We start from the raw sequence: 24,260 nt of genomic DNA, 5'->3' as shown, positions 1-24,260 counted from the left end.
AAAGACCTCTAGACTAGCCGACTCTACTGTGATCTGACAGGCAGATGGTGGTAAGCTAGCCCACATTCAGCTAATAAGTTAGCATTCAGCCTCTCTAGCATCCAGTGGGAAAGTCAGTACTGACATTTGACAAATACAAAACCAACTTTCAATTTTGAAAAATGTCCAAACTCGGGAAACATAAATCCCACAGGATAGTGACAAACGCATGGCACATCTAACCTGTTGCAAAGGGGACGTCTGGCCAAGAACGTCTTCAGACACCACTGTTTTACCTGGCTTCATGTGGTTTGAAAAGAATTTAAAGCTGATAAAACATTCATCGTTGCTTTCTTGCCCTGTCTGACAGGTCTTAGGCGGCGGGTGGTTTCAGAAATACAACACATGATATTTTGCACACAGAAAGACCTGAAACAGGTAAATGTCAGAGACTTATTCCAGAAGTCGTGCTTAAATAAAGAATGCAGACTACAATACATGACTGATCATGCAAAGAACACACAAGGAACTAAACCTGGAAGAAAACACGGTTGTAATTAAAGGTGATGAATAACATTTTCTCGCTTAGTCACAAAGTGCTACAAAACACGAGTGCAATCCTTGTTCGGCCCGCACACCACGGTTATTCAGAAACAAGCTGAATCTTGAATCAGGTTTGCAGAGACTAAGTCCAAATCATGGTCATTGTGTCATATACAGGCTTGAGAAGAACACTGTAAAGCTTGTTATGCTGACTGTATGCATTAGCAAAAAGTCTGCATTATTTGTTTTATGAGTGCAAGAACACGCAGACTTTTTGGGCTTGATATTAAATGATAGCCTATATAAATTTTCTTAAACCTAAAAATAATGTAATATATTCTAACACATGAATTTTTAGTTTACTGATTAAGCATAACCATAATTTATTTTATTGTAAACTATATTTGTTTATATATAATTTTAATGAACATAACTTGATGACATATGGAGACATTTTTTGTTAAAAAATAATAAAAACATGCAATATCATTCATACTGCATTCATTTAAAAACAAAAACAAAAAAATAAATAAAATAAAAAACATGCAAAAGCATTGCATAACAACAGACTCCATCGTACCAAGTCCTGTAATTGACTTTTGAATCATTAAAATAAATAAAAATATTATTCAAATCTGATGAGATGTGTGTGTCTGTGTGTGTTACATATATATATATATATATATATATATATATATATACATATATATATATATATATATATATATATATATATATATATATATATATATAAAACAACAATAATAAAATTAATAAAAAATAATCTTACCCAACTACATAACGTTTCCTTTACATCCACCTGTGACTAAATAAACGTCTCTTAAATACAGATGTATTAGAGCTGAGCCCAAAGTTGTCAAGTCGATCTCTGGCCAGTCGTTTTCAAATAGAAACATGCGATAATGAGCGAACGCGCTGCGGTCAAACGCCTGTGAATACTCCGGTCGGGTATTAAATGTTGCTAGAGTGTTTCGTTCTCAGAATCTCAATCAATCGCAAAGACTTTAGTAAAATGTACAGTCCCTGCACAAAAACAGCTGGTCATACGTCTGTTACAGCGCTCTCGGTTACAGTGAAGGAAAGAGCACATAACATACCGTGTGCACGGCCTCTTGAGCGCCTGTGTCATAGTCCTTCTCGTTTATTCTCAGGTTCAATCGCAGTGCTTTGATGGATGGTGATCAGGAGGCTGTTTCCGGTGTCCAGCGGCAGAAGATCACGAGCGCGTCTCTGTTAATCCATATGAGACGCACGCTCTTTCCTCCCTCTCTCTCTCTCGCACGGGTTGTTTGATTGGCGACTTGTGCTGTAGATTTCGGTTTCAAAGCTCACATCGGCCAGTTCTCATTGGAGAGTGTGTAAAGACCGCGGATTCAGGTTGAGAGGAACAATAGCAGACTCTAGTGGAAAATACGGGTAACTGCATCCCATCAGGACGCCTGACATCAAAGACTGCTGAACATTTCCCTTCTCCTAAAACCGAAAAAGTTGCAACAATACTTGATAAGGAGGAATTTTGTATTTATATTCTATAAAATAAACATACCAACCTCAACATGTTGCAGTATAATTTAGTCCTCCTACATAAAGCTACATATATGGATGCAAATTATGAGACCTGTTTAGCAAGCAAGCATAAAGAATAAATAATCCCTACACATTTTTTGTGTTTGTGTGACGGTAGCTATATGCTAAATACTCAAGGTAAAACACCAATGAACAGAACAGAGGTGAAGATCACTTATCCAAAACAAACCTATAAAAAAAAGTCTAAATTAAGCCTGAGTAACAACATGTATCTGTTACACAAGGGAAATTAAGCTAAAACACTAAACAGATTAATGTAGCTTGTTATAGATCCCTAAAAATATAACATATTGGCTAAATAAAGCTAACAGAATAAGATAAACTCTCTCCAAATATAGGACCATATTTGTGGAAAAGATGGAGACACTTAAAGAGGCTAGAAACCAGAAAATGGCGGGTTCTGGGAACAATACACATTAAGTGAGATAAGACAGAAATACATTTTCTTGTATTATCAAATGCAATGTTTACTTTGGCAAACGTAATGGTGTACTAGTTTTCTCAAATCAGACTGTGGCGCCATCTTCTGGTTAAATCCTTTTGAAACCTCCACCAAGAAATTTCTGATATATTTTTTACCAAACTTTTTTTAGTTTTATCAGTCTATTGTCATTAATGTATTAAATTGTTCGCTGTTAATCAATTAAAGCTAAATATAAACATGAAAAAATCTAAAATAATACTATATATAATTATAATGTAACTAATAATAACTACAAATGACAAAAATGTACAAAAAAATTACTAAAACTAAAGACATATGGCCCTAACTAAAATTACATTGAGTGCTGAAAATATAAAAATAAAGGCTAATTCATAATATGAATAAATATTGTAATAACAGAAATAATACCAAAGTATAACTGTTAGTTCAAAAATCTTAAAAGATTGATCATAGACACACCTTCTGCTTCTTGTTCTTTGAAAGTGACTGATATTGACAAAATGATCACATTTAACACTCTTAGGGAAATATGATTGTTTTGTAATTATCATTTAAATCTGACTAATTTTCGAATTGTTTGTCGTAAAAAAACATCTCAGAAAAATATTTTGGGGTTTTAAATCGGAATATGACTGTAATTCACTTTGTGACCTCTAGAGGCTCGCGCGCACACAAGAGGACACGTGTGCAGTGCACACAACAGTAACAGCAGGGGAGTTTAGCCTGTACATTGTGTGACCATGATTGGCATAAAATACATGAAAACCTTGACAGCGGGGTACTGAGCACTTTTACTTTGTATTCCAAACATCATAGTGAAGTCTGTCAGTGCCTAGCAAATCTGTGTATAATGTGGGAATAGCAGTGCAGGCCTTTGTCTTTAAGGTTTAGTATGCAGGATTGACTTTTGCAAGCAGGGGAGCCTGGAACAAACCGCAGGCTGCATACGAGATCAGATTTCCCAGCAGTTTCCAGTATACTCGAAACTCCTCCGAGACATTTCTTTCTGCATATTTTACATTTTTCTGTAAACTTTATGTAGTTTTTTTTTTTTTTTTTTTTTTTTTTTTTTTTTTTTAAGCTCCAGAGATGTATGGCCTCTGGAATGTAATCTAGAATAAATTGTATTATTTTAAATGACCATGCCTGTCACAGACTTTCTCCAATTACTTCTTATCTTCTAGCTGCAACTTGTTACTGACTGCAGTTTTAATATTGAAAACCGCTTTTTATAATAATCTCTGAATCAATGTTGTGTTTATGTAAAAGTCCATTATAGATAATGTGTAGGAGTTGTCATATTGTGTCTATTTGTTGATTGTGCATTTCTGATGCTTATAATACTCTTAAATGGAGATATGCGTTCAAGGGGATAGTCTGTGCGACTCTGTTCATGCTATATGTGTGATGTTGAACTGGGCCAGTGTGTCACTATATTGTAATGGATGATGTAAAGTTTCCTATCAAAGAGCACTGTGTGTTTGGAACAGAAGGCCATTGATAAAGAAAGAGTATAGTCTCAGCCTATCATGATAAAGATATTGTTTTGAATAATCCAATGTATCTCTTTCTTTCATCAAATGACAGTTTATATATAAATTTGAGCTTAGCAATAAGAAATCTTTTATGTTCACCAAGGCTGCATTTATTTGATAAATAAATAAATGTAATATTTTAATAAATTGTCCTGTCATGGAAATGCTAAACGTTTGTGCCATTGCGCCGAATGTCTAATGTGCTGAAACACTGAAACATTTCTTATTAATATCAGTGATGAAAACAGTTGTGCTGTTCAATATTTTTGTGAAAATACTAATTTCTTAAGAATTTTGTAGTTATCGAATTTTTAAAAGGACAGCTCGAAAATATTTTTTAAACAATGTAGAAGTCTTGAACAATTTAATGCAATTAATTGCTGAATAAAACGATCACTTTCTTTAAAACGTTGAAGTAAGCTTTCTTTGTTTGTTTATTTGTCTTTTAAAATTGTGTGTAAATTGTTTGAGTGCCAAATTAGTAGTTCGATTTGTGTACCACAATGCCTTTCAGAAATAATCTATAACCAAAATGGTGCAGTTGTGTTTACATGCACTGCACATGTTAGACTTAAGTCCTATTTGAAAATGTTATTGTTAATATAAACCAGCCCATCTTTTTTTTTATCTATTTGTTTTTAAGCGTTCAGTGTGTTTTAGCCTATTTAGCTATTACTAATATATGCATTAATCACGTGATATTAAACTGACGCTTCGTTTGTTTCTGAAGTGCAGCACGGATGCTGTATGATCTGAACACCTGTCCGGCTGGAGTCGGAGGCGCGTCCACAGAAGCGAGCGCGCGCTCTGAGAGGGACGCACAGACAGAGCGAAGCAAGGGTGGATATTACCCGCCTTTACCGCAATACATTGCGTATGGGAGAATCACACTGCATCATATGTGGCCAAACTAACAACGACACAGGTAAGAGAGTTATCCCTGCGCTGTCAGGGTTAATGAATTACAAGAAACTGGCCTTGTACCACAGGAGACAAAAGCAGTCTAGATATGTGTTTCTTTAACACGGCCGCTCGCGCATCCCGCGTGCTTCAGCCTCTCTGCGCATCGCTGAGTGATGCGGTCTTATTTCTGCTGCTCTGCGCAAATGACCACAGCCTGAAGAGACCGGCAATATATCGTAAAACGGTATAAATATTAAAGCAGCCTCATTTAAAGCCACCAGACATATTTAGATGGATAAGCTAGGGTGTTTCGAGGCTGTCAAGTTGTTAGTTGTTTTTAAGGCCGAATGTTGGCCAAGGATGCTGTAGGAAGTTAAAGTGTCATCGCCCCATCCAGAGCGCTTCTTGGAGCTCAAGGATATTGTGCGAACACGACTAACATTTGCTGCTGCGTTTCATTGCACAAGGAACCTTAAGGCCACAGTTGATGGTAAATATTGCATTATGATATAATTAGCTGTCTCTGATACTTTTGCCTGTGTGGATAAAATAACTTTGACATCTAGGGTCAGATAGCAAATCATCTTGATATTGGCAATGAGCATTATATGCTTACATAGTATTATTTAAATGTGATTTCTATTCACTTATAAGTGTCTGTCTGTGTAACATTTCTATCTATCTATCTATCTATCTATCTATCTATCTATCTATCTATCTATCTATCTATCTATCTATCTATCTATCTATCTATCTGTCTATCTATCAAAAGGAAAGTATCAAACATTCTGATATATATATAAAAAATAAATCTGGGACTCTGCTTGCATTGTTGTGATTGTGTACAATTCTCTTTGATCTTTGACTTCATAATATAAGTGGGCCTAGGGACAAGGTTTCCATTTATAATCTTTTACTGCAGCTTTGGGAAACTCAGAGGAGCTGAGTTAGTCCACCAACCAAACTATTTCTTCCCGTCATGAATTAAAGATGCAAAGCTGCCCACATCAGATGATATCTGTGGCCATGTGACCTGGCCTGGGCCCATAATACCGATGAGTTGGACCGTGCTCTGAATGATCTAGAGAATGTGTACGTCATCCTTACCATTCAGCAGCCTTTGTCATATTGTGTTGCAATCATTCATGGAGTTATTTCATAAAGCTTAGTAGATATTGAAATTTGATAACTGCTGGCATCCTGACTAAAGATTTTGTTTTATCCTGATTAGTAATTTCTAAAGAGTTATTTAATGAGAACAGTCTCAGATTAAATCTTGGACCAAATGGTACTTCCTGCATTTTAACCAGTAACATAATCTAGTAGCCTACATTTTAAAAGGTGAATGGATATTACAAATGTAGTCAAGTCACCATTATTTATATAGCGCTTTATGCAATAGAGATTGTTTCAAAACAAGTAACTCTACACAGTTGTAAAAAGAAGTTAACAGAACCGATAATGCAAACTTCAAATATAATAGCATTTCATGTAAAATAATATTTTTTAGAATTAATGTTTTTTGAAGAATATTAACATAGATAGTCGTGCTATTTATGCACTATTTATGTATTTTTATTTTTTTAGTTGCTCAACTGCATCAAACCTAGTTCTGTTTCTAGTTCAGTGTCCATTATCTGTAAATCGCAGTGACTTCATCACACCAGTAGATGCTGATATTCCACTTATTTTCTACTGCTAGCTTGTGTGTAATCCTTCAGGAAACAGCTATTTATCACTATTTAACATGACACTTGTTGATGTTGAATTACCTTTTTTTAATATATATAAAATGTTGCTGTATTCTATTTATGTATGTATTTAAATAAGAGGAATTTGTCTATAAATGACCACATGCTATTACCTGCACAGCCCCCTCACCACCTATAGAGGTATTTTCTGCCATATGGCGAATTTTGAAGAAATCCTTTTACTTGGCAATATGTTAGCTGTGGCTCAATCCTGTGGATACCCCCACTGGGCCTGCAATTAAAACAGCATTAGAGAAACCTGTGATTCTCTCTCAGCACCTTCTGCCACTTAAAAGAACATTTTAATGGGAAGAAAGCACACATTTCTTGGTCAATTTTATGTAAATAGGTCCAAAAACAAAAGATGAATTAGGATATTTAGGAAGATTGATTGACTTGCTGCTTAATATCCAATACGTCCTTAATGACTGCACTGAATTAAGGTCAAGAGATGACATATAATACGTCATTTCTTGCACTAGCATTCCCCTCTTTCCCCTCCTCCACAGCTCAGATTCACCTACTCTTAGGTTTCTCACTCTGCAATGGGATGCTCACCTTTTACTTCTCAGGGTTTTGTTTCCAGAGGTGCTATTTTTAGCTATGCAACAGCAGCTTTCTCCAGAGGGGGGCGAGGCAGGGTGAGAGAGGTGCGTCTGGAAGCGGAGTCTGGCCCGGTGCTGATTAGAATTTGTTAGACGCTGGAAGGAGAGAGAAAAGATGTCAGACGGGCCCTCGTTCTAGTTTTCAATCTCTGTCTGGCTCTGTTTCTTCCTCAGAGAGGACACGAAAATGAGAAAGACCAAAACAATGGGGTCAGCTGAAACATTTGGTCGTATTTTAGAGCAGTGTGTTTTAGGAGACGGCTACAGGGACTTGTGTCTGTGTGCGTGAATGGAGAGCTAATGGAAGATTGTTATAGCCCCTAAAGTGCTCTTCAGCTGAGTCAAGGCAGTGGAAAGTTATGGATTCAGACTGGACTAAAACAAGGAGGACATATAACTAGCTGCATCAACATTGATTTTTTTTTTGCTGAGTGCTACAAGACACAACTTTATCCCAGCAATGAGTCAAGAGGCGTTGCTGGGCAGTGGGCACATTTACACAAATTAGGCTTATTAAATGATTGTTATAAATGATGGGTTATAAATGACGTATATCAGCATTTGCTAGGCCCCCATATTAAGATAATTTAAGCCATTACATTATTTTGCATTGTACTTTACATGGAAGTGGCTTTCGAAGTCAATATATTGTTAGCTTCATTTCCATGTCATTGAACATCTCTGGCCTACAGTTCACACTGAATCATTTTGTGATCAATTCGTCTAATCAAGGTTGACTTAAAGGTATGTGTGTGTGTGTGTGTGTGTGTGTGTGTGTGTGTGTGTGTGTGTGTGTGTGTATATATATATATATATATATATATATATATATATATATATATATATATATATATATATAACTAAAATATATTAAATTATATATTAAATTAACTATATTAAGTTTTATAATTGTAAATAATTATATATAAATATATAATAAAAAATACATTGTATATATTTAATAAAGGAAATACAATTTTACAAGTCAGATATGTAATGTTTAGTAAAATATTACAAAATATTTAATATATGTGATATTAAATGTTTTTACATAATTTGAATTGAATATGTAATAAAATGTAATAAATATGTAATAAAATAATAATAAATAAATGTTCCTGGACTGCTCTCTACCACTGTAACTCCTAATTTTCATGCGACAGTAGAAATTCTCAGTTAATATCATTTTAGAGAACACAAAGTTACCCATGCATCTCACTGCATGACTCACTCCTGTTTCATTAGCAAGCTCTTCCTGTCTGATGCACTCTGAATATTTTATCGTGACCCAGTTGCTAAATAGCCAACAAAATCTATTGAATGTATTTGTATTTGCCACAACTTCAGTACTGATTCAGATGTCCTGTTTGATCTACGATAGCGCTCCCCTCTGCCTTTACAGCAATGACTTAAGCCTCTTATGACTTATGACTGTTTTTGATGTACAACATCAAAGAGTTTGCAATGCATTATACATTTGCATCCTTATTCTTCTTGTTTCAAATCATTCAAGCATTATAGGCACAATGGGAACTGTCTGTAACAGTCTTCCGCTGGCTTTTTGCTTCCTTCTGTGTCTGTGCTGTTTCTCTCTGTGACTTTTAGCAGGGAACACATGGTGCCCTGCACCCGCAGGGAGACCACTGGCTCTGTGAAGCCAGCAGCCCTGCACCTGCACAGGCTTCTGAAGCAATGGGTCAGATGTATTCATCAGGGACAGAGTTTTCTCAAAGGAAATGCTACTAATAGATTAAGCACATAAATTAAGCATGGGAAGTACAGAAAATATTGACCATGGCAATTAGTGAAGACATTGATGAGACCAATGATGGAGTGTGTCTGTTATCTGTGTGTGAGAGAGAGCGCTTTGTATGTGTATACATGTATAGTGTGTGTGTGTGTGTGTGTGTGTGTGTGTGTGTGTGGGTGTGTGTGTGTTAGAGTATATATACACATACATACAGTTGACGTTTTTAAAAGAGTTTTTTTTTTTATTACAAGAATTACAATTATCAAAACTGGACAATGAACCATAACCACTTTCTTGAACAATGTTATCAAAAGTCAAAAGCATACAATGCAATCAAATCCTTTATCAATGTTAAATAGAAACTGGGTTAAATATAGTTTAAAACAGATACATTTGTTTGAAAAATTGTGAATGAATACAATAAGGGAAAAGACCATTGACTGTCATTGTGAGTCATTTAAAAGTATTTCTTTTCAGTATAAATTTGGGTGCTGCTTTCTTTAATATCAGACAAAACATAGACATCAGAGAGGCTCTTAGAGTATGTGTTGACACAGGTTTTACATTGTACATAATAAATATGATGTTGAAAAGGGTTATAATATAACTTTTATGTGGCTTCTTGTTTGATTTACAGTATTGTTTATGGCTGAAAGGATGAAATCTTTTAAAAGAGGACTTATTATTTATTTTAGTACAGAACCATTGAACTCTTTGGGGATTTGTTTTGTTAAAACTCATTGAATGACAGATGTCTGAGGTCCCAGAGTCACAGAAGCTAAAAACCCTAACCATTAACTTACTAGACTCAGACTGTGAGAGCAGTATTTGCGAACCTTCGTTGAAGGCACACTTACAATGAAGTAAAACTGTATTTTACCTGATTGGCCGGTAATTTTCACAATAAGTTAGTTAATTTGTCAATATAAAGAACAAACATATCTGTTGGATATTTAGTTTCATTCTAGATAGTATGTTCTGGAATATTTAAAGGGGTCATATGATGTTGCTAAAAAGAACATTATTTTGTGTTTTTGGTATAAAGCAGTGTGTTTATGCGGTTTAAGGTTAAAAAACCACATTATTTTCCAGATAATGTACATTATATTGTTGCTCCTCTATGCCCTGCCTTTCTGAAACGTAGATTTTTACAAAGCTCATTGGTCTGAAAAGCAAGGTGTGCTCTGATTGGCCAGCTATCCAGTGCGTTGTGATTGGCTGAATGCCTCAAGCGTGTGATGGAAATGTTACCCCACTCACCATACTGTGATGTCGTTTCCTGGCACGACCAGACAAAAACATGAAACCCATTATAAACAAGGCATTTGTTGCATCCAGTGGGGACATAATTACTGATTATAATGACTTATAATGTCTTTTTACACATTGTGTTGTGTATCGTGCTGCGAAAACATAAAACCATGTCTGAATTTGTGATCGGAGTTTTAAATCTTCAGCGGCAAAATTCAATAAATATGAAAACATACTTACAGGCTGTGAATCAGAAGTGCCAGATAGTCCTTGCAAGGTTGGAACTGTCTCCCTTTATAGAAAAAAACACCAGGTATTGTAGGCTACTCTCACAGGAAACAGTCCTCGTCCTCCGTAAAATGCGCTGCACACATCTGAATATTTGGGTTAAACTGTTTCGGAACATTGTTGTAAATACAACTTAACCACTGATTTCTAATTGTGTCCTCTTTTGGAAGACCAAACAAAGTAGCTTCGCTTTCACAAGGAAACAGCATCTCCAAAACATTGCAGCGGTGGCGGCAGCAACAATAATACAGCCAGAATAAAAGTTACACTTTCTTTCTTTGCATATACATTTGGGTGGCGTTAAGAAAATCTTCCCCAAATCTTTGGATTTCAGACTTCAGTCTCTGCAACTAAAGCTATTCCTTTAGAGAATTTTGCTGTCATCAACAAAACCACTCATTAAAATCTCATAACTCCAGAAATTTCAGCATGATATTTTATAATGTTTGATCTTAATACTGCATATTTTGTATATTTGATAAAAAAAAAAAAAAAGTTTCCATTCAAAATTTAAAGCCATTTGGCCAATTCATTTTCCACTGGATTACAATCAGTCAAAATAGCCTATAGAAAATCAGTAACTATCTGATCAAATTAGCAATGGAGTCATCTGATATGACACATTATCACATTGCAGCTTGTTCAAGGGTGGGGGGGGGGGTCTTTATTAGATCCGTATATCACCTTGGGATCACAGACGGCCAGCAAGCCCTGGAATTTCCCCATCAAAATCTGCTCAGGTGGAAACACCTGTCGCTGTAAACAATGAAGAAAACATGACACATGCCTTGTCTTGTTCTCTAGTGTGAATGGAAATAAATGGACAATAACAAGCCATCTTTAGAGATGATGAAAGGATCGGAGGTCAGGTGTAAGGTTTGTTTTTACTTCCAGGTGCACTTGATGTTTTTAGAAATTGAATTTAGCCTTCTATAGAACTGCCTGACAGCTTGAAATAGGTCTCTATGTTGTTATTAATGTGGTTTCACATGTGTTAAGACGTTAAGATGTTGAGCCACTTGGGAAACATAGCTCAGGGATATTACAGGTGATTCTTCATTTATGTTAGCTGCCCTGCAATTACCGTCAGATTCTGCCTTCTGTATCAGTGTCAGGCAGTCAGTCACAAAGCAGGATGGTGTGAAAAAATTCCTGTTGGGAAATTTGAGCCTCGGGGCTTGAGGGGAGGGAGGTTTCGGGGAAAGAGAAGTGAGGACTATTTAAAAAAGACAACAACAACAAAAAATGCTCTATTGTAATGCATTTTAAAATGTAAGTAATTACTGTGATGATTTGGTGCTCACAGCTCAAGAAACATTTCTTATTATTATCATCATCAAACTGCTGAGCTGCTTACTACAGTATTTTGTGGAAACCATGACCCAAATGATTGTCAAAAGTTTGACAATTTGACACAGTTTAATTCCAAATTACAATTTATTCTAAAGGTTGTAAGGTTCTTTTAAAGAGCCAGTAAGATGAAAATCTAAGCTTCCTATCAATGTTTATGTTATTTTGTCAAAATATCATTTTAAAATTACCTAAATTCTCAGAGATCCCCAAACGGTTGGCGCGAAGCTGTTCAAAAGCTGTTTCCTTAAACCCCACCTTTCGGTAACATCCTGTGTTCTGATTGGTCAACTGACATAGTCAGGTTTGATTGGTTGTTCCGCACAAACCTCCACGGTAAACTATGCGTTAGCATCTGTTTGGGGTGAATTATGTCTTATTTCTCTCATCGCGAAGCAAACAGTAAAATAAAAAACTTGAAAAGTCGCACTGCTTTTTCTTCTGTGTTGGTGTATTCAAGCCGCGCGCTTCAGTTTGAATCTGAATAGCGCGTTCAGCGCGGGGGCGTGGTCACATTAGATATAACGAAGGGAGACATGAAAAACAGACATCGCGTTGTTTTCATATGGATTACTTTATTACAGAATATCTGTTTTCGGCAGCACTTGTTTAGTTTTAAAGTAGACATGTCAAGCATTCTATAGATATCTCTCTCATGTCTCTTCGTTGAGTATTCACGGAGTTACACTTCATTTTAATGACGTGTTTGTACATGACGATTTTTGATTTCCCATCTGTGTGGCTCTTTAATATATGTGTGTGTGTGTGTGTGTGTGTGTGTGTGTGTGTGTGTGTGTGTGTGTGTGGAGAGAGAGAGAGAGAGAGGTAGGTTGATGGTAAGGGGGAAAGCATAACCTAGGCACACAACTTTGTTTTTTTAATATATGTAAACTAACATCTTATGTATTCTGAAAAAGTAAAGAAAAAAATAGAATAGATAAATGTATATAAATGTCCGTTTAACAATAACGTTGTAAAATAGTGCATTAGCTATTCATGATTAAAGTAATTTTTCCCACATATTAGAGACACAGACAGCATCATTTGTCAGCTGACAGGGAGAATCATGACTTGTTAAAAACAATGAGAAAAAGGCAAGAAAGGAGCGGGAGACGCAAGTCTGTCACTGTGTCTCCATTCTCAATATCTATCCTTCATCCCTCATTTCTCCTGTTATAAGCAGATGGACAGTGGGGGCCTTGGAGTCTGGCATGGTGTCCATTGTGGGCTTTTGATATTTAAACTCGCCCTCATCTTCCCTCAGGGGACGCCCGATTGTCTCCATTGTTCAAGAAAAAGTGGGCCAAGAAAGAGAGAAATAAAGAGAGGGGGATCAGATTGACATAAAAGGGGAGGGAAGGATTGGTAATATAAAAAAAACTGAAGAAAACAATCTTTGAATGACAGTCTTTTCTGGTTCAACCATTTGAATCAAAGTGTGTTTTGTGGAGAGCACCAAGTTTGAGTGTGATGGACAGGAGCACAGAGAAACCACAGCAAGGGAATTTTCCTCCATCCTGAGAGGGGGAAGCAAATAATGCCAGTTTATGTTTAAATAATGCCGTTTATGACAGCAAATAAGGAAGATTTAAAAAAAGTGTGTATAGCGAGGGAGCAAGCTGTCAGGTACTGAAATAACAAAAAAATTACAGTAGACAACCTGCTAGACAATAAATATACATTGAAATAATCCTTTCTTAAATATGGAAGAACAAATAAGTATCCATTTTCCAACACTATTCTAATTTGTGTTTTTGAGGTACAAAATGCTCAGTTTGTACAAATCATTTAATTTCATGTCTCACCTCACCTCATTGCTCCGTGACATGAACAGACAGCGCAGATGCATGGGAGAGAGAATGAGTTTCTGTGCCAGATGTATGCTGTGGGGTTTTTAGGGAAAGACCAGCCAAACTGAACACGCTCCCATCTGTACCTCTTGCTGCACACAAACTGAGAACACAGGCCACACAAAGGAGTATCAAGTATGATAGTAGCCTATGAGACAACAGCTCCTGCTAAATATGCAGAACATGTTTTATGAAGTTATTAAACAAAATGAGATTATGATGAATGGAAAATCTTTTTTTGAAAATGAATCAGCACTTTAGCAAATTTATGAATATGTCCCAAATTTTAGAACTAGGCCTACTTATTTATTTTTTTGCCAAGGTTTTGTTGCTATACACATTTAAACGACATCTGATAAACCATTAGTGTGTAACCTGCATTGACATGATCTGAACTGAAAACAACGAGTCTTTAATTTTTCATTTGTACATTTGCTGAATGAAATCATAGACCTGTTAGCTTACAGTAAGAAGAATTTGGCCCCATAATACGAGATTAATATATTTATAAATGTGTGTGTTTGTATATATATATATATATATATATATATATATATATATATATATATCCCACATTGAAAATAATAGCTTGTTTTGTTGTTAGCTTAGCGCTAACTCTGTTGTGCCCCACAAAATACAGGTCATATTGACCTTAGGCCAAATAAGGGCTATTCAAGTCCTGTCATTTAAGTTGTGTTTAGAGTCTTAGTTATGATGCAGCTTTTCATTTATGATGTTTTAATTAGGTCATCATGGGCTAGTGGCTAATGTGTTCAGACAGTCCTATCCTGAGCGCATTGATAAATGGCTAATCTCAGCAAAGGTCAGGAAATGAGGGTTTGTTAATGTGATTTGTCTATCAACCATCAGTCTCAGTTTCTTCTCCATCGTATCACTCTTTCTCGTCGCTGTTAATTAGAATAGCATCTCCATTTAAGGCATTTGAATCGATCTGTTTGTCATTGTGATTGCTTTCAGATGACACAGATTGCTCTTTATCTCGGTGAGGTTACGACATAGAGTTTATTTTTCCTTCTCCAGGGCCATAACCCAAAGGTCAGTGTCACCACGGCTGTTTTGAAGGTCATTACATGCAGAAGTGTCACACTGTTGTGCCTTTTGGCTTTCATGTCTATGAGTCACCCAGAAGGTGATTGTGTTTATAACCCAATACATCATTGCAGGTTAGCTTGAAATATCATGGGTTTCATTTAAATTTGAGAATATTAAATTAAGATTAATTTCGATAATGCAGTTGCTCGCTGAGATGTAAAAGCCAAAGATGAAGGTGGTGGGTAAAGGCGAACAAACATGGGGGAGGGGAATGCCATTATAAATTTATGTTGACAAGACATTTAATTTATGTGTGTCAAATGGAGAGTAATTTTTCAGTAATGGTGTTTTTATAGGGATCTATTTAATATCTCAGTTGTGCATGTCATTCTCCATCAAGCTCATACTGCACCCATATAGTGTCATTGAGATACTATTATAGTTCTTATTAATATTTTGAATTCGTTTTTTTAATTTAAATATTTATAAATATTTTTATTTGTAATTTTAGTTAACTTTTTTGGAATTTTATTAGTTTTTAGTTTTTTAAATATATCTCTAAATATATTTTAAATATATATTTAATTATAGTTTTAGTTATTTTAGTACATAAAGTAAAACTAAATGTAAATGAGAAATGAGTTGCTTGACTTGGCAACTAGATGGAAAAATTTCAGGTAACATTTATGTAATTTCAAGTAATACAAAATGTTTTTAAACTATAATAACCCTGATCATGCTGAATGTGTCTCTGTAAGTGAAAATGATATATTCTTTAGAGTAAAATCACTTTAAATGCAAATCCAATGTATAAAAGCGTCTGCTAAATGTATGAAAAATTGTTATTATTATTTATTTTTTTGGACAAACTTTACCTTTAAGTGCTGATTCTTATAAGGATTCTGTCTGCCTGCAACATGTAGGTCAGATTCAGAGCTTCACCTAATGTTCACAGAAACACAGTGACCTGTTTGTTGTATTAGAGAACAACTCCCTTGATCACATTTCATAATTTAATTCATTACTGCTTCTTTAAATCAGCCTAAAATGTCTAGGTGAAAGTGTTATGTTGATACTTTTAAGATTCATGGGTTTTCTTGGCCGCATTTGTTCCATCTAATTAGCTGAGATGTGATAACCTTGGTTTGGCACAAGTATTTTGTCCCTAGAAATAATATCCATGCCTGCAGGTGTTTCTCAGAGGGGGGTGTCTGTAATTTGACGCATCTCAAATAACCTTATGGTAAGCAGTGACACTTTTATCCTTGTCTTTTCCCACGCCTCTGAAGGGGATGAGACTGCAGTCGTGACCACACTCTTTCTGTCTTTTTTTTTGTGTGTGCATATATATATATATATATATATATATATATATATATATATATATATATATATATATATATATTATTTATACCCATTAAAAAATATATGGGTGGATGAACATGACTGCTAAAAATGTATTCCTATTGAGACAGTTGTAATGTTACAATTGAATTCAAATAAAAACTGTTCTTCTGAACCTTCATGAAAGAATCCTGAAAAAGTATCACAGTTTTTGCAAAATTATTAAGCAGCACTGTTTTAACATTGAAAATAATGTTAAATGTTTCTTAAGCACCAAATTGGCATATTCAAATTATTTCTGAAGGATCACGTGACACTAATGATGCTGAAAATTCAGCTTTGCCATCAAAGGAATAAATTACATTTGAAAAAAATATTGAAATAGAAAACAGTTATTTTAAATTCTAAAACAATTTCACAGTATTACTGTTTTTACTGTATTTTTGATCAAATAAATGGAGCCTAAGCATAAATACTTTTAAAAAAATATATTAGGTAATTCGACCTATTCTTTCTTAGTCTGAAAGATAATGCAATAAGTTAATTTCCTGTAATTAGTGCCAGGAGTCTGTATATTATCCAGAGACGCAGCAGTCCATGTAGTTGTATTATCAATATTCCTTTATAGATACTGACTTTGTTTTGCAAGCAGCTAAAAATCTGAATAAACCCATGCAAATTTATTTAGTCTTTTTGAAGGACCCTCAGCCGCCCCTCTGAGACCTATATAGGGTTACAAGTCTCTATCAGTGTTTTCATACAGAACAGGTGTCTGTTGGGTCCCAACGGGAGGTTACATCATTATGGCCCCTCATATTAGTTCATAGGCTTAAACTGTGTGTCATGTCATAATGTAAAAAGGAAGCTTTGAATTGATGTAGTAGGAAATCTTGTGGATAAAAAAAAAATCAGCTTTCTTTATTTGTGCATATTATTGATCTAAAGCAGATGTTATGATCTCCATGGCACAGATGGCTTGTCTTGGTTCGTAATTACGTATTCAGGACTGTCTTGTGGTTCTGCAGTGCAGCTGCTTTGCCCCATTGTATTCTTAGATATTGGAGCATGTGTGCGAGTTTTGGGGGATACACACAAGCTCTGGCGGGTGACCAAAGCTTTCCCTCTCTTGTCCAGATTTCTTGAGGGCAGATCCGGACTCAGCCAGCAATTAACTGAAGAAATGACAACACCTCCTGTTGATAGAGGCTCCTGAAAAGCCGAGGGGGAGGGTTAAATGGGCCTGTGCAAGACAGCCACCGTTTGACCGACAAGTGAGGAAGGGCTTTTTGTTAACACTCACTCTGATTCAGCCTTCTGTCACTGAACTGTGACCCCAGGGGTTAACACACTTGATGTCAGACCTGGGGTTGACTCTTCAACTGACACAGTTAAACGTTCAGAGCCCTGATCTGTGGCGGAGTTCATCATGATCCATATGTTTTCGATGTCTGGCCCACAAAAGTTTGTTTTATAGGTCATGTGTGTGTATACACATGTGCTTTTTCTCAAAATGTTTGACTTGATTGAAACAGATCAGAAATCTCACATCAGTTTTACACCATTGTCATCTAAGTCTTTTGTTTGGGAGGAATCATTTGTACAAATCTTTGATATTCGTATGTGGTTGGCTAGTATCATGTGAGAGAATTATTATTTTTATTATGATGTCATTTATTGAGTTTATTCATGGTGTAATTTAGCAAATTTTTCCTATTTAAACAAACACATTAAAAAAGTTTATACTCATACAGCTGGCTTGCATACTGTGAGAAGTCTCCCAAGCAATATCATTGTTATATAAAAAAATTGACTGAATTTGTGTAATTAGTATTGTGAAATATTATTAACATTCATTCATTCATTTATTTGATTAGATATAATGTAGACAATTTAATACAAAAAAGATATTTCTACATTTGTAACACACACACAATGCTGTTTTCTTCTTAAATGTTTTTGAACAAGCCTAGAATAAGAATGAGCACCAATAATGATTGCACAGCAAATCCACATATAATTATTTCTGAAAGATCACGTGACTCTGGTGGGGTAGTCGTGGCCTAGTGGTTAGAGAGTTTGACTCCTAACCCTAAAGTTGTGGGTTTCAGTATCGAGCAGGCAATACCATGACTGGTATCAAGGTGCCCTCGAACAAGGCACCAAACCCCAACTGCTCCCCTGGTGTCGCAGCATAAATGGCTGCCAACTGCTCTGGGTGTGTGTTCATGGTTTGTGTGTGTGTTCACTGCTGTGTGTGTGCACTTTGGATGGATTAAATGCAGAGCACAAATTCTGAGTATGGCTCACCATACTTGGCTGAATGTCAAGTCACTTTTTCACGTCACTCACTGAAGACTGGAGTAATGATGCTGAAAATGAAAAAAAATATTTCTTTTATTTGTATTATTTTTTTATTTGACTTGGGATTTCTTTTAAAATGTTTAAGTTTTATTATTTGACATTTCAATTTAACAAAGAAATATGCAGCATTTTGTCTGAGAAATAATAAATAGGACACCTTTTCATTTATAATTTGTCTTAAATCTCATTTTGTAAAATATATATATGTATATGCATATGTATACGTATGTGTATATATATATATATATATATATATATATATATATATATATACAGAGTAAGAAAATTTTATTTTGCAATCTGTATCATGAATTTAATCGCATCTTAAGTTAAGTGAATTGTTACATCCATATATGCTTCTAGTTTTTGCTGATCATGCTGATTGGCCGCAGTAAAATTCAGCTGATATCTTTTTTTTTTATTCGGGCGAGTTTAAGTTATTTTGGGCTAACAAATTCTGAAGAATTTCTGCCCAAAGGGCTTATAGGGAATCCAATAATTTGGTGAGCCCTGCAGGACCAGTTTCAGAAGTATGAATATAGACATTTAGCATCATTTGTGTTGATTTCATTTCCCTTTTTTGACCAGCTGCTTCCTTAGCTGTTTTCTCTCTTATTTTCTGTAATTTTCTATCTCTGTCTTTATGCGAGCTGTTAAGTAGTACTTCAGAGAAACTGTTTACATCACTGAGAACATTCTGATCCAAACACTTTGACTTATACACCTCCAATAGCCCTGCTGTTCAGAGTCTTCATTGAATTACAGAGTCCACCCATGTTCCTGCTTACGCTAACCCATGTAACTCTCTGTGGTGCGCGCTTCAGTGTGTCCGGCATCGGCTGAGCGCACAGAAAACAGTGCACGAGTTAAAACTGCTTGAGTGTGTTAACTGGCAAGACAAAATGTGCCAATAATAAACTTTCGCTATATGATGGTTAACCTTAACAGTTAATCCACGAATCACATGTGTACCGAACCCTGGGGCCTTGCACCCCTACTAGACAAGGCAAGAGCTTAAACTATGACCCTTAACTATTTAATGGTTAACATAACTGATTATGTCACGACCCTGTTCATGAGACACTTTTTGTTTGTGAAGTCACTGAATCCATTCATGTTTTAGCTGTATCTGAATCTGTTAAAGATGTGTGAATGTAAGTTAAATCAAGAAACACTGGAACCGAAGGAGTGAATTTTCACTTTAAAGTGCCCAAAAGAAGAGCTTCAGGATATATGGAAGAGAATCAATATCATGGATCTGGATATAATTTATGTTGTTTCAGTCATAAAAACTCTTTTTTTCTTTCTTTGATTTTGTTCCCTCATGTTAAATATATATAAGAAGAGAGTGAATTGGATCATTGAAGAAAGGGAGGACTGTCTCAAGAGTTGCAAGACTAATGTGGATGTATCTGCTTGCCTTCGGCAGCAGCTGTTCTGAAGGGCTGCCATTAATCTGACCCTCAGACCGGCTCTGTACACAGCAGGATAAGAGGAGAAGGTTCTTTGGATCAATGGAGGGTGGGACAGAGAAGGACAGAATGTGTGTGGAGAGGTTTGGACCTGATAAACGAAAGACCAGCTGTCCCCAAGAGCTGCCAGACCTCATCAACAGAATCAGAGAGAACTTGTTCTCTTAACATGACTTCTAGGCCTGCATTAGATACAGCATCAAAATTAAAGGGATGGATCTTCCAAAAATTATAATTCTGGCATCATTTACTCCCCCTCAGGTCATTCCAGACTTCTGAGAAACACAACAGAAGAAATTCTGAAGAACTGTCTTGGAGTTACAATGACTTACATTCTACTTACAAAAAACATTGTTCCACAAAATATATAAAAACATACATGTAAGGAAGAGTAATTAAAATTTTTATTTTGAGTGGACTACTTTAATTATATATGCTTGGCTAAATGATCAAATCAGAATAGTTCAAATCTATTCGAAGTCAACTCACTCTTTGTGTTATGGGTTTAGTAGATATCAGAGGTATCAACTGGCTCATTTGTGATGAATAATGCCTCTTATTGGCTAAGGAAGTGATATATCACTTAAACAGATGGGAGGCATGGGAGCTACATAGCATGAACACCCGGATACTACTTCATCTAGATGACTTTAACACTTTGTTGACCTGTCCAACCATTGAGAATGTGATTGTTGCCGAGTGCTATTAGCGAACATGCAGCATGTATCTTACTTATCTGCACTGTCTTTGAAACACAACAAAAGCAGGAATATTTCATCCAAGTTTTTTTTTTATTATTGAAAAACTTTTATTAAACAATGATTCATTCATTTGATCAAAAGTGAAAAAAGGACATTGATAATGTTTCAAAATATTTCAGTTCCAGATGAATACTGTTCTTTTGAACTTTATCATCTGACTTATCATCAAGGAATCCTCAAAGAAGAAGAAAAAACTAGTTTTTCCACCAAATCAAAGCTGTCACCCCATCTCCATTTTTACCTGGTCTGAATGACTACATGTGCATAAAAAAATGTCAGTCTGAGAACCGTTTATTTCTTTAAAAAAAAATATATTTTAAATTGTAATAATATTTAAACTTTTATTGCAGTATTTTTCATCAAAAAATGCAGCCTTAGTGAGCATAAGAGAAACCTTACTGATCACAAACAGTAGCGCATGAACTGTTTCATCACGAACTGTTTATTTTACTGTCATTAGAATAAATGCGAGTGACACTGCCATTATGTTGATCTGGCCATACACACAGTTTTATCCCCGTTCCACGAACAAGTGCTCGAAAGCTGCTGGTTTACATGACCAATCATGCCAGAGTGGGATTCACTCCAGTGGGACTCACATGGACTCATTTCAACTCATTACTGACAGCTTTTGTATATGGCCTCTCTCATAAACTTGGCAGCTCCCAGTCTTCCCAAGTGTGCTCTTCAGCCCTCTCGTTAGTCCGTAATGAGCCGCCCCGTTGATTGCTGAGAAAGAAGAAAAACAAAAACAAAAAAATCGCTTATTTCCCCCGACACAGACAAAGGAGGTCTTACTTTGCTCAAACAGCCATGATGCTCCACTGTTGGTTCTCTTTGTTTTACTCATGTCCTGTCCTGGAGGACCACAAACAACAAGAGCCTTTCTATCTTTCTCAGAACATCCATATTCTTCTGTCTTTTCTTCTCCTGTCATCTCTCTCTCTTTTTCTGCCCCCTCTGCTGCTCTTGCACATTTTTTAACCCGTGCCCCTCCCTATCCCTCTGCCTTTGTGTCCCTCAAGCTGGTTTAAATATTTAAACAATCCAGTTAGCGTTACACCTGATGCAATTGAAAGACAGGCCCTTTGTGGTTGTATGCTCTGGCATGGCAACACAACAAGAATGTCTTTGCTCATAGCCTTTTAATGTCTGCATGACTTGAATACAGGTTTCTTTACCTCAGAACTTGTCACTGAATGAAAATCTCTTGGTGTCACTTTACTGAAAATCGATTATGGGGTGAATGTCCATTTGCTGTATGTGTTTTATTTTTTTTTATCACCCAGTTTAATCAGAACATGACTGTTTTCTGAATTCTTTACACTTTTTCAGCCATTTTTCCTTAACGAAATAAATATCTTAATAGAAAAATAAATTGCATGTTCTAATGATTGATATTGTTTCATGAAATCATGAAACAGGTTTGTGTTGCCTGGCTATAACATCTTTAAAAATGGTAACAACCTCATTTTTATATGGTGAAATATAATTATTCTGACTGTTTGAGTTTTATTAAAATTAATAATTGGTCTTCCACAATAGCAAACATTTAGATCATGATAACCACTAGGGCTGTGTTCAAAATATCGATATGACGATGTATCATCACAGAGATTTGCACTGTTGGGAACGTCACTTTAAAAAAGTAATTAGTTATAGTTACTCACTACTTGTTCCAAAAAGTAACTGAATTAGTAACTGAATTACTCTATAATTAAAGTAACTCGTTACCAGGGGAAGTAACTATTTGCGTTACTGTAAAAAAAAAAAGTTGCTATATGTCAAGTTTTTTTTTTTTTTTTGCAGTTTTCACAAGTCAGTTAAAATGAGTAGAACAGACAGGTGTTTGTACATAACTACTAAAGCCACTAGCTTTGTAGATGCGTGTGTATCACATTACACTTACACATTACATGCACGTTCTTGCCTTTGACCACAATGAATTTAAAGTAGTGCTTATATCGCCACCTTGAAAATGCCAACTTTTCATCGGATTGCTCCTGACTCGCCATCTCTGCTGCTGCTGCGAATCTTCGTGTAGCTGTTGCGTGCATGGGTGCGCGCGCGTTCGCGTGTATGTGTGTGTTTGGCGCCACTGGTGTAAAAACACTGGCTCTGAATGGCTACCATGAAACACATGACTCTGCCTTAGCCAATCATAATCTTTTATCTCTATATTAACCCACCTCCTCACTCGCTGTGCGAGACAGGGGTGCGTTCGGATTACATAGTTTATTAAATCAATGCATAGTAACGCACCGCATTTAACGTCCAGTAGTGTTAACGGCGTTATAACGACGGGAAAAGTAATTAGTTAGATTACCCCGTTACTGAAAAAAATAACGTCGTTACCTAACGCCGTTCTTTTAAACAGCGTTATTCCAAACACTGGAGATTTGACAATATGAATATCGTTACAGCTGGCCCTGTATCGATATTGTGGCACGTGCACAGCAGTGGACAGTGCTTAATTGGATTACAAGAACACCATTTAAAATTGAGTAGAAAAGTGCAAGGTTTCTAAAAAAAATAATAAATAGAGCTTAATATATAGCCTACAACAAGATTTAATCTGGCCGCAAAGGAACAAAACTGGGATTGCCTGATATAAAGATATTTATCCCCTTTCATGTGTGCATGAGATACAGCATATTAGTTTAGAACTCTTCTTTTCATTATATTTTTAAAAAGTAGAGAGTGCATTAATTTGTGCAATGATAATATGAGTACATTACAATATAAATTTATTAGAATGAGCAAATTATTATTTATGGGCTTAAAAACAATATGCAAACAATCAGAATGTCGTACCTGGTCCTGGTGGGGAGTGCCCAATGTAAACATTAAACATATGCCATTACCTATATTGTACTGTGGTACAGTTATGGAGGCATTTCATATTGCAGAGGTCAACTGCTTATAGTTAGCACTGGCCCTAAAGTATGCAGTGTTTTATAAACAGCTGCATTACTAAATTCTACTGAAGTAAAATTCAGTACAGCCATGAATCATGATATGTATCGTATCGTGGCATATGTATCGTGATATGTATCGTACCGTGACTTTGCTGGTGATACACAGCCCTAATAACCACAGTTAAAACCAAAATTCAATGGTAAAGATGTTATATGTGGTTTCTAGGTACAGCTTTAAAACATAAACTGTAATCGCAATTTTCAGCCATGTCATATTATCAGTCAAATGATATTCACTTTATCCTGTTAGTTCCCTATTAATCAGACGCTTTCCAGTTGTGAAATAAACTAGTCAGGTGTCGAAAACATATTCAGCCTTATTCAGTACTGGTTGTGTTTTCAAAAAATACCATAATTAATTGATTTGCATTGTGTTAATGTTTCTCAAACATGCATTCCTCACTACTGCACTGCAGCACCACAGTGCCATTAC

The 24,260-nt window shown here is 35.8% G+C and overlaps 2 protein-coding genes across 5 annotated transcripts in view; one reads left to right on the top strand and one right to left on the bottom strand.

The window, feature by feature from the left end:
* Window positions 1–1,887, bottom strand: part of LOC113055213 (phosphatidylinositol 4-phosphate 3-kinase C2 domain-containing subunit beta-like) — a 37,953-nt gene extending 36,066 nt beyond the window's left edge. Inside the window, exon 1 of one of the 2 annotated variants that reach the window (XM_026221293.1) lies at window positions 1,641–1,887. The gene's annotated coding sequence lies outside the window, so the exon portion shown is untranslated. Of the gene's footprint in view, window positions 1–1,312; window positions 1,553–1,640 lie in introns of those variants that run through there. The other variant, XM_026221294.1, reaches the window with a different exon arrangement.
* Window positions 1,888–4,873: 2,986 nt separating this feature from the next.
* Window positions 4,874–24,260, top strand: part of nfasca (neurofascin homolog (chicken) a) — a 78,847-nt gene continuing 59,460 nt past the window's right edge. For 2 of the 3 annotated variants that reach the window (XM_026221276.1, XM_026221273.1), the window contains exon 1: window positions 4,874–5,035. The gene's annotated coding sequence lies outside the window, so the exon portion shown is untranslated. Of the gene's footprint in view, window positions 5,036–5,367; window positions 5,504–24,260 lie in introns of those variants that run through there. The other variant, XM_026221274.1, reaches the window with a different exon arrangement.

Source organism: Carassius auratus, chromosome 36 (assembly GCF_003368295.1).
Source record: "Carassius auratus strain Wakin chromosome 36, ASM336829v1, whole genome shotgun sequence".
NCBI lineage: Eukaryota > Metazoa > Chordata > Actinopteri > Cypriniformes > Cyprinidae > Carassius > Carassius auratus.
This window is presented reverse-complemented; position numbering and strand designations above follow the sequence as displayed.